This window comes from Sardina pilchardus, chromosome 9, assembly GCF_963854185.1.
Source record: "Sardina pilchardus chromosome 9, fSarPil1.1, whole genome shotgun sequence".
Taxonomy (NCBI): Eukaryota; Metazoa; Chordata; class Actinopteri; order Clupeiformes; family Clupeidae; genus Sardina; species Sardina pilchardus.
In genome coordinates, this window is record NC_085002.1 from 29,875,561 (window position 1) to 29,885,389 (window position 9,829).

Below are 9,829 nucleotides of genomic sequence, written 5' to 3' on the forward strand. Positions count from 1 at the left end.
TGCTAAAATATGTTCTTTTCATTTTGTGCATTGAAAGGGGGAAAAAAAACATGGTCCTGAAAGAAATACATTAAGTCACCTATAGCTCCACATGGTGGCCTGGCATACATGATGCCACTGATGTGAAAACGCAAAAATATTCAGTAAGTCTACCAAGTTTGTAGAGGCAAATTCTTGTTATGTACTAGGCTTGTGTCCTTAGCTATGTGCGCTTGAGGGAATTATTGTGTCTGGTTCCATGATAATGCGGGTTACATTCGTTTATCTGCTCAATAAAATAATTGTTTAAATTCATTTAAACATCTAAAATTACTATCAATCAGCTTTGAGACAGTAGTTTGGCAATATGAATCGTGTTAATAACATGCTTTTATAACAGCATCATTACTGCTAAATGACTTTCGATATCTTTTACTTGAAAGACGTAGCCTACCTTTAACAACGCTGCAGCACTGACATACACATTCCTCTTCATTTCCACAGAGTGGCAGCATACACTTTACTAAAGAATTGTCCAGTGTTATGTCATCCAGTTATCACGGCAAGTGGATGCTCTGGGCTGTGAGCTTTATATCGAGTCTTTTAGTGTATCTACCTTCAATCAATAACAAACATTGCTGTGTCCCCGGCTGGATGCGAAGAGAGATGAGAGAACCCACGTTGAGGTATTGAATCATCATAGCGTTGAGTACGCTTGCGCCAAAACACTTTTGAAATTTCAAGTTGTTAATCTAATAAGCGTAGGCTTGCGTTCCCCGAGGGGAGATGCTCTGCTTGTACAACAGACATGCTGACCCTTTGCCTGGACTAGAAAAGGGTCAATATTTACCCAGAGTGTATTAAAAACTGTGGACACAGGGAGAGGCATCAGGCAGGTCACCCGTGGGTCAGCAAAACAATGGCCCAAGGACCACGTCTCCTCTAGTCATCAATTAAAGCCCCCTGTGCATCTATATATAAATATAGGACAAAACACATATCAGAATCATCTTAGTCTAACTGTTGTGGGTCTGTGGTTGTCTCTGCGAAGGATGCATGTAGCCTAGTAAGCCTACTGTATCCGGATTTTGCCTATTTGGTCTGGTGATATTTTCGATTGACATTTACAGATTCGTTGGGTTCGTTTTGTGTAGCCTACTGTTACGGATGCGGTCGATAGTTTCGTCCTCTCCAAATATCTGGATTCTCCACACATTGATTTATTTTATTATTTATTTATTTTGTAAAATCTCGGACAGGGAAGAAATCCGAGCACGGAGTGTTAGCTTACACACACGAGCACCTCGAGGACGATTGAAGACATGCCTGTTGAGCCTGCTCGGAAATGAAACGCGTTCGTCACTGCGTTTACTCAAGTGCCCCTGTGTCAAATATTTAAATGAGAGGAAAGACTAGACTACCTCCTGTAGTTACAAACAAAATATTAAATTAAATAGTTCACTTCAGTTTAAACAAACCACCTCCTCAGTAACACAGGTCTATATATAGAGCTTGTAATGAAAGGAGTCCTGCGGTTTCAGGTGAGCTCGTGCAGTGGTGTAGCCTCTGGCCTGATTTGGTCATAATGGAGCGTAGACATTGAAATTAAATAGACAATAGTGGGATGTCAGTCCTATCTAGCAGAAGATCAGCTCCAAAATAAGCAAATTATTGGAAACAGCAGGACACGCAGGCAATTGGCAATTGGATAGTGATCTGGTGCATTATTTTATGAAAGACACACCACTCCTATGAATGGAAACAGATCGGGTGTTTATTGATATGTCTCCATCGGTATTAGCAGCCAAAACACACTACCTGTGGCAGGCATGGCTCTGCTCATGAAAGCAGTATTGTATGTAGTGTTAGTCATAATAGTGATTTATTTGTGCTACAGTGCAGTATCCATTCAAACAGGCCTACTCCTGTAGAAAACCTCTGGCCCAATTACATGGCTGCAGGTAGCCTACTCCATCTTAATATGATAGTAGTAAACAGAAAAAACATACTTCCAGCTAAGCATTTAATAATGCTTTTAATGATCATGCAATAATTAAGCATCACTTGCAGATCAAAATGATATCGGCCTAACAGTAACAGCTATATATATATATCTATGGGCCTAACAGTAACAGCTACTGTGTCTATGTTCAGCTACTTTGTGGCTATATGTTGTTCAGCCTGAATAAAGAACTTGGTGATAGAGAAGACAAACACCATTTTCAGTCTCTGGTATAAGTGAGGTCACACTCGGCTACTCTGTGTGTGCGGTGCTAAAGTGGCCAGTCATCTCTAAATGCTTTTCATGAATGTGGCATTCTGCAACCGTCCATAAATTTGGGACCTGACAGTTGGAATTGTCGCTTGTTACACTTCGAGACCGTGCAGTTGGAACTGTCATTTGTTTATCCAAAATCCAAAGACAGTGAAAGTGACAGTGTAGTGGCAGAATAGGCTCTGTGTTCGCATTGGTAGGCGTGTTGTTGCAAAATCTGCAGAATAATTGTAGTCTATATTGTTGAGGTCAGGCGTGATGATGTGCTTTAATGTTTATCAAAACAGCATCAAACTTGGCACTGCACTGAGTTGCGGCCATAGCAAGAAACCTATACCAAGTTTGAAATCAGTCAGACGGACGGTTCCAGGGATAGACATAAACACACACTCACACTCACACATACATACACAAGCACACACACACACACACACACACACACACACACACACACACACACACACAAACACACACACGTGCACGCACACACACGCATGCACGCACACACACACACACGCATGCACGCACGCACGCACACTCACACACACACACACACACACACACACACACACAGACAGAGGTTCCTGTCATTAATGGATAGATAGATGACAATAACCTTCAGCCCAAAACTGCTGAAGCTGCCAAAGGCCAGATACTTGCCATCATGTATTATCAGAATTTCATGCCAAGGCTTGTGCTCCACTGAATACAATAGCAGCAATATATTGTGAGAGCCAGCTGTTATGTCTGTCGACAAGTGTTTCAAGTGAGTGTGGAGAGCTTTAGATTTCTTCAAGATGTCTATTATAACATGCACTATGTTTATGCAGTATATACAATTCTGCATACATAAGAAGAAATGTGGTTCACAATGTACTTGTATAGGCCAGTATTTTGGCGCTGAAAAGGTGTGTGAAGAGTTGGCTTCACGAAGAGTCACAGGCGATTATGCACTACACATGCCTGTACTGTATTTGTTTCATGTTCTATACGGGCCATACCTCATTACAAGTGTTCTAGATCCCCTCTCTCCCTCGCTCTCTAGAATGTCAATTCAGAGCCACAAATTATATCTGTTTCACTCCCATGTTGATCTTGTGTTACAAGGCACAAAAAAGTCAACACCATTTTTAAAGATCCAAAGTGTGAAGCCCTTCTCGGGAGACTCCCAGTCGTGCCCAGGACAACATTAATCCGGCGTGGCCCCTTCGTGGGGCTTAGCACATTTGAGGAGACACACAACCCAATAGGACCAATAGCACAGACTTCCATAAATTACTGCTCCCCTGAGAGCGCCGCCGTTAGCCACAGGAAGCAACCAGCATGCAGGAGGATTAATGGATGAAGCCCTTACACTGCACAGACCCCTGGACACTTAGGACCCCTTCAGAGGACGCACACACGCTCACTCACTCACACACACACACACACACACACACACACACACACACACACACACACACACAAACACACACACACACACACACACACACACACACACACACACACACACACACACACACACACACACACACACACACACACACACAACATGCAGTGTGTCTCCGGTATATCTTAATCAGGTCGGCTTGAATTGGACTGTAATCATCTTTACTGGAATAATTGCTTGCCGGCACAATTGCACTCTGATCTCTCCTGTTCACACAATGAGCAGAGAGGGGATTGCCGACAGTGAGCTTTGATTTGCTTAAGCGCAGGACGTGGAGCATTGTTATCTCTCTCTTTCTTTCTCTCTCTCTCTCTCTTGCTCTCTTTCTCTCTCTCTTGCACTCTATCTCTCTCTCTTTCTCTTTCCTCTCTCCATCTTTGTCTCTCCTCCTGGTCTTTTTATTATTCTCTCTCTCTCTCTCTCTCTCTCTGAGCACTGAGCAGTGGTCATTCTTCCTGTCTCTGATTGAATTGTGGTGATGCCCTCTCACCCCAGGCCCCGTCACTGGGGGTCTTCTCTGCCTCTCTGCAGTTTGTTCACACAGACTTGCGACTGGTGAAATCTCTCTCTCTCTCTTTCTCTTTCTCTCTCTCTCTGTCCCTGTGTGTGTGTGTGTGTGTGTGTGTGTGTGTGTGTGTGTGTGTGTGTGTGTGTGTGTGTGTGTGTGTGTGTGTGTGTGTGTGTAGGATTCTAATAAGGCTTGGCTTTGTGACTGCCTTTCATTTTAATGAGAAAGTATGTCAAGAGCCCCTCTCTCCGTTGTAGCAGCCAGGGAATAAAGCTCTTGTGAAGTACGCTTCCCATAGAGCTACTGGCTGACAGTGATGGATGACATATCTCCGTCCACATACCTTCAGAACTTTATTCAAAGCCATACTCTGCCATTCTTAGGAGGAATAGACATTGGGATGATGTCATCAATGATCATCATCAATTATTGATGACCATCAATAATTTATTTAGAAGAAATGATGATCATGCTTTTCATCCCATTGTAAGAATAACCCAGAATGAAAAGTTTGAAACGTTGTTGCTCCATTGTAATTACATGATGGTGCTAATTTTCAGGACTTTGTTTTCTAAAGTTGCTAGCAGATGTAAGCTTATTTTGAGACATAAAATGCTCTTGTAATAGTGGTGGAGAATTGTAACAATCGGAATAATTCAAACATGTCAAAAAATGAGTTGACTAATGGCCAATCCTTGCTTTACTTACTACCCTATGTAGTCTTTGAAGTTGCTTTTATTTAGTTTCAAAACAGATTTTGCATGTTGGCAGAACTTTACATTTACAAATATAGCATGCAGTATGCTCCAAATGAAACAAGACCAATAGAACAAGTATTTACGACTGAAGCTGATATGGCAGAAATAGGCTCCGTTCTGGTAAGAAAAACACTGATAAGATAGGATTTACTCAGTGCTGGAAACTACAACCACAAGGGCATATGGCAGCATTCTGAAGCCATTTTCACAAAGCAAGCTTTAATTTTCTTAAGAGGAGCCCACGGGTCTTAACAACAACATGTTGATTGCTGGTTTTGAGAAGATAGCTCTGATTTGTAATCAAGTACCTGCTGTTGGATTTTGAAGGAAAAAAAAAAGAAAGAGAGAAAACGCTCCAATCTAAACAGAGGAGAAGTCCGGAGCAGTGAATCACGGGGCTCTGGATGTGATAGATGAGGGCTCTGATCTGCCACAGAGCTGGGGCTGCTGAGTGTTTGCGTTGGGATCTTAAAGCTGTCAGTTGCTGCCGGCAACTGCTGGTGACCTCCTACAGTCAGTCCCGCGTTAATGTGTCAGGGGCACGTTCGACTCGCCCCGCTCTTCACAGCGAAAACCCACCACAACCCCCCCTCACCTTGTCTGTTCGCGTCTTCTCCTCCCTCGTCTCCGCTGCCCCGTGCTGCCCCAGACAGTGTTGAAAGAGCGTGCCGCTAATCCCACCTGGTTGAGGTGATTCACGACCTCGGTCCGACCCGGGGACCGCCCAAGGCTTCTTTGTAACCGTTGCCTCTGAGGTGTTTGAACAAGGAAGGAATTTATGAACCTTCAGCCTTTCCATTGATTTCTTTAGCGAGTTCTCAGCCAGCTGTGTAGTGCAAGCCGAGGCATTAGCTATAGCCCATAGAGGACAGGCCGAGGAAATGTTCAAGCTCAGGATTTGTTGGTAGAAGTGAGTGGAGTGGATGTGCAGTGGTGGTTGACCCCCCTCTGTACTTATCTGCTGGGTGATAAAAAGGCTTGACCTGGAGAAATCTTCACTGTAGGTTTAAATTCTTTAGAGGGGCCCGAACAGAGAGCTCCTCTCGTCCCTCTACTGGGAGGACACCACAAAGAGCATCCGTCTTATGATACTTCACATGTAATCCAGTAAAAGCATTCTTGTCAAATATTCAGCGTCACAATTCTTCTGTATGGCTAAGTAAGTGTTGAGCATGTCACAGTCATTGGAGAGGTATTGAGTTAGGTAATGAGGTCTGGAAGAGGTAATGAATTTTCCTCTTTTTTCCCCGCCTAACACAAGCTGAAAAAGAACTCTTGCTTCGTAGAAACAAGTAAAGACACAAAGCAGACAAAGAGCTTTTAGAACACAGATGTCCTTTCAGTCCCAGCCCATCTGATAGTGCTAAAGGTCTCAGACAGAGAGATGATGAAAGGGCGACCCAGTGCAGTCATTTGGTCGCTCCCATTTCCAAAATATATATTTGCGTAAATTTCATAGATAATTGATGGGGCATTTATCTAGACCCAAAGGTAAAGCTGTTCTGTTTCTAAGATCCATTAGATTGTCATCGGTCTTGCATGGTGACACAATGTGGGTTACTGTTGGCAGCACTGATATTATGACTCGGGTTCAGGGACAAGGAACTTACCGTTTTTGAACTTCTAGTTCCAACTCTTGACATGGCTCATGACATATTACTAATATATTAAACAGCTGGCATGGTCATTTATTTACATTTCAGCACAACAGAATTGGGCATGTTTTACACAAATATTTATTGATATGTTTATTAAGAATAGTTTCACAATCTGTTTCAGGAGATGAACTCCACAATAAAATGAACTGACGATCATACAGATAGGATAACATTAAACTCCTAATATTAGACATAGTCCCCACTTTACCAGGTTAAATTCACAGTGAGCGAACACTGACATTTAAATGTAAATGTACATCAGGCTTCTCGGCCAAGTATGCTTGTGTATACAAGGAATTTGGTCTCTGCATTTGTCCTATCCGTGAATTAGTGAGCACACACAGCACACAGTGAACACACAGTGAGGTGAAGCACACACTAACCTGAAACAGTCTTCATACAGCGGTGCTCTGGGAACACAGTTTGCTATAAAAGTATATTCCCACTGAATAAGTTTGATTATACAGTACAGTATGTGGGGTAAGGGTCTTTTCACATTGAAATGTTCAGCTCTACATGATAATGGTATGCACACACAGTATAGCATAACGTTGTGGATACTGGCTCTCAATGTGTATCCACAAGATTGTTATTCTCTATAGTAATGAATGTTGAATATCCCTCCACAAAAAAAATACAGTAGGAAAGAAATACAACACCCGCAGGTGGCTTGGTCCTTAGACATAAAATGTTTTGGATAGAAGAGTAGAGACATTGTTCTTACTTTGATGTTTTCACTCAAATATCTCAAAACCAGTTAAAATGATGACTGACAAAGTGGGAGAGCCAAAGGCAAGATTTAACATTTGTGTAATTTGCCAAGAAATGATAAGATTGTGAGGGGAAAATGTGGAGAACCGACTTAAAGACATTTAGCAGTGCACTTTTACATAGTTGTGGTCAAATGTACTATATGTTAATGATATATTTCTGATCCACAAAGCCAAATGCCTAAAAACGTGAAAAATAGAGCGTTTTTACCTTTTGGACTTGCTAGATCTCTGCTTAAACCCATGTGCACTCCCAGAAGATGTTTTCACATGGAAACTAACCTGGCACTGACAAACCTGAAGTCCAGAGTGTTGGTGTTGATAGATGGCTGGGGCTATTAAGAGTCGAGTATCCACTGGTGCAATTAACTTGATAAAGGCTCATTTCTAAACGCAGCGGTGTGAAATCTAACGCAGCTGAGGACAACCTCCTGAGAACAGCGCAGAACGCAACGCAACAACATGCTGGATAATTTCAATTTGAATCACACTTGGCAACTGCAAGCATGGTGACTCGATCTCCCAAAGTAAAGGTTTATCAAATCTGTGATTGCAATACGCGGGAATAAATAGCATAATGAATGGCTGGCGCCTGGCCAACGTGTTTAGCCGGTGCAGTCGGATCCAATACTCCAAAGTCATTTGTCATGTTTGTGGGACCTTTGATAGCTGGTCTCTGTTGGTTTCAAGGAGATTCCTTGTAAGCTGTTGACCTTTCTTGACCTCTATCCATTAAACTGTTGATCATGTCCACCATTTAAAAAAAAAAAAGAAAACTCTTCCAATCAACTCACCATGTCTGAATCCCCTGTACTCCTTTACTAACAAGTCTTTGGCTGAATTGAGACATTTAGGGAGACAGACAGGAAAAAATTGCACATCTTGAGTAAAGTCGGCTATCAGTATAGCTAGAGAGAGAAAAGGAAGTAGTTCCTGTTGAAGGTGTTGGGCCCTCACTCTTGGGCTCCATGGGCTGCAGTGGATGCTTGTTTCCTGTGAGGGCAATGCCGTGTTACAGCTGCGTCCCCCAGGATGCCGTGCGGCGCAACAGAATCTTCCCAGAGAGTCTGAGGCCACAACTGCCGTGTGCCGTGTCACATTTTTATTAGAACCTTTGGAACGTCAGTCCTACATAACACTTAATGTGAACCACAGCAACAGAGCAGAGGAACGCTGTTGCCCTTGACTTATCTGAAATGTGAGTGTGTGTGTGTGTGTGTGTGTGTGTGTGTGTGTGTGTGTGTGTGTGTTTGCGTGTGTGTGTGTGTGTGTGTGTTGGGGGGCACGAAACATCCCCGAATCAAATGATATCTTGACGTTCCCACAGGAAAGGTGAGAGTTTAAAGTTCTGCTTGCAAAACGTGGGGGAGGGGGGAAGTGTGTGTGTGTGTGGTGGGGGGGTTCGGGGGTTAGGGATGAGGGTTCCAGAATTGAAGTGAAAATAGAACGCTGGTGTACTGGCCTTCCCCCTCGCATTCCCATGAGAATAATCTCAGCAAAGGGCAGAGAGCCTCTGAGTGTGACCCCCCCTCCCCCCTCCCCCCATCCTCTCTCTCCCCCAAGGGGAGCAGCCACACCACAAGCCAACCGAAAATAAGCATTATGTAAAAATAAACAAATGGGCACGGGGCATAGTGCATTAAGAAGTCACATGAATAAGAGGAAATGAATCAGAGCGAGAGAGAGAGAGAGATTCTGGACGTAGTACGGACATTTACTTCAAGTGGTTTCTAAAGTTGTGGTTGAAGGATAATAGTCCAACTTCAAAGCCTTTGTAAATGAGCTGTTCAAATATTTTCATTGAAATACTAACAAATATGGCATAATTAGGTACATGTGTATGCTATAGAAATATACACTCATATACTTCATGTATAGACATACAGTATACGTCTATAGCATATTAAATATGAAATAGGTTGACCTGCTATGTGCTACGATGATATTGTTTACTATCATAAACTGATTCTGCTAAATCTTTATTCTATCTTCAGAAACCGATCAGAAGTATCCTTCCAGTGACAGTCAGCCAAGCTGAGTTCATTCAGAGCACAGAGGCGACTCAACATCAGACATGTGGCTGTAGATCTGTAGAACCAAGACCCAGGCTGACGCATTCCTGAGGCGCGTGAACGTCTCCGCTGCTGTCAGATGTCAGACGGAGTGTGTGTCGTCCATGTGTCTGGGTGATAACTGCCTGCCTGAGCCTCCAGCACCACCACTGCCTCCACCACCTCCACCACTGCCTCCACCACCTCCACCACCTCCACCACAGCAGCAGAAGCAGCAGCCTGTGTCAGCCCGGTGCTGCGGTGGGGAGGGAGGGAGGGAGGGAGACAGACACTGGCCGACAGACGAGCCATGAAACACTATCTGAACTGTAGCAGAGTGCGGGGAAGGGGCGAGATAGGAGGAGACGTGAGCCGGAGTG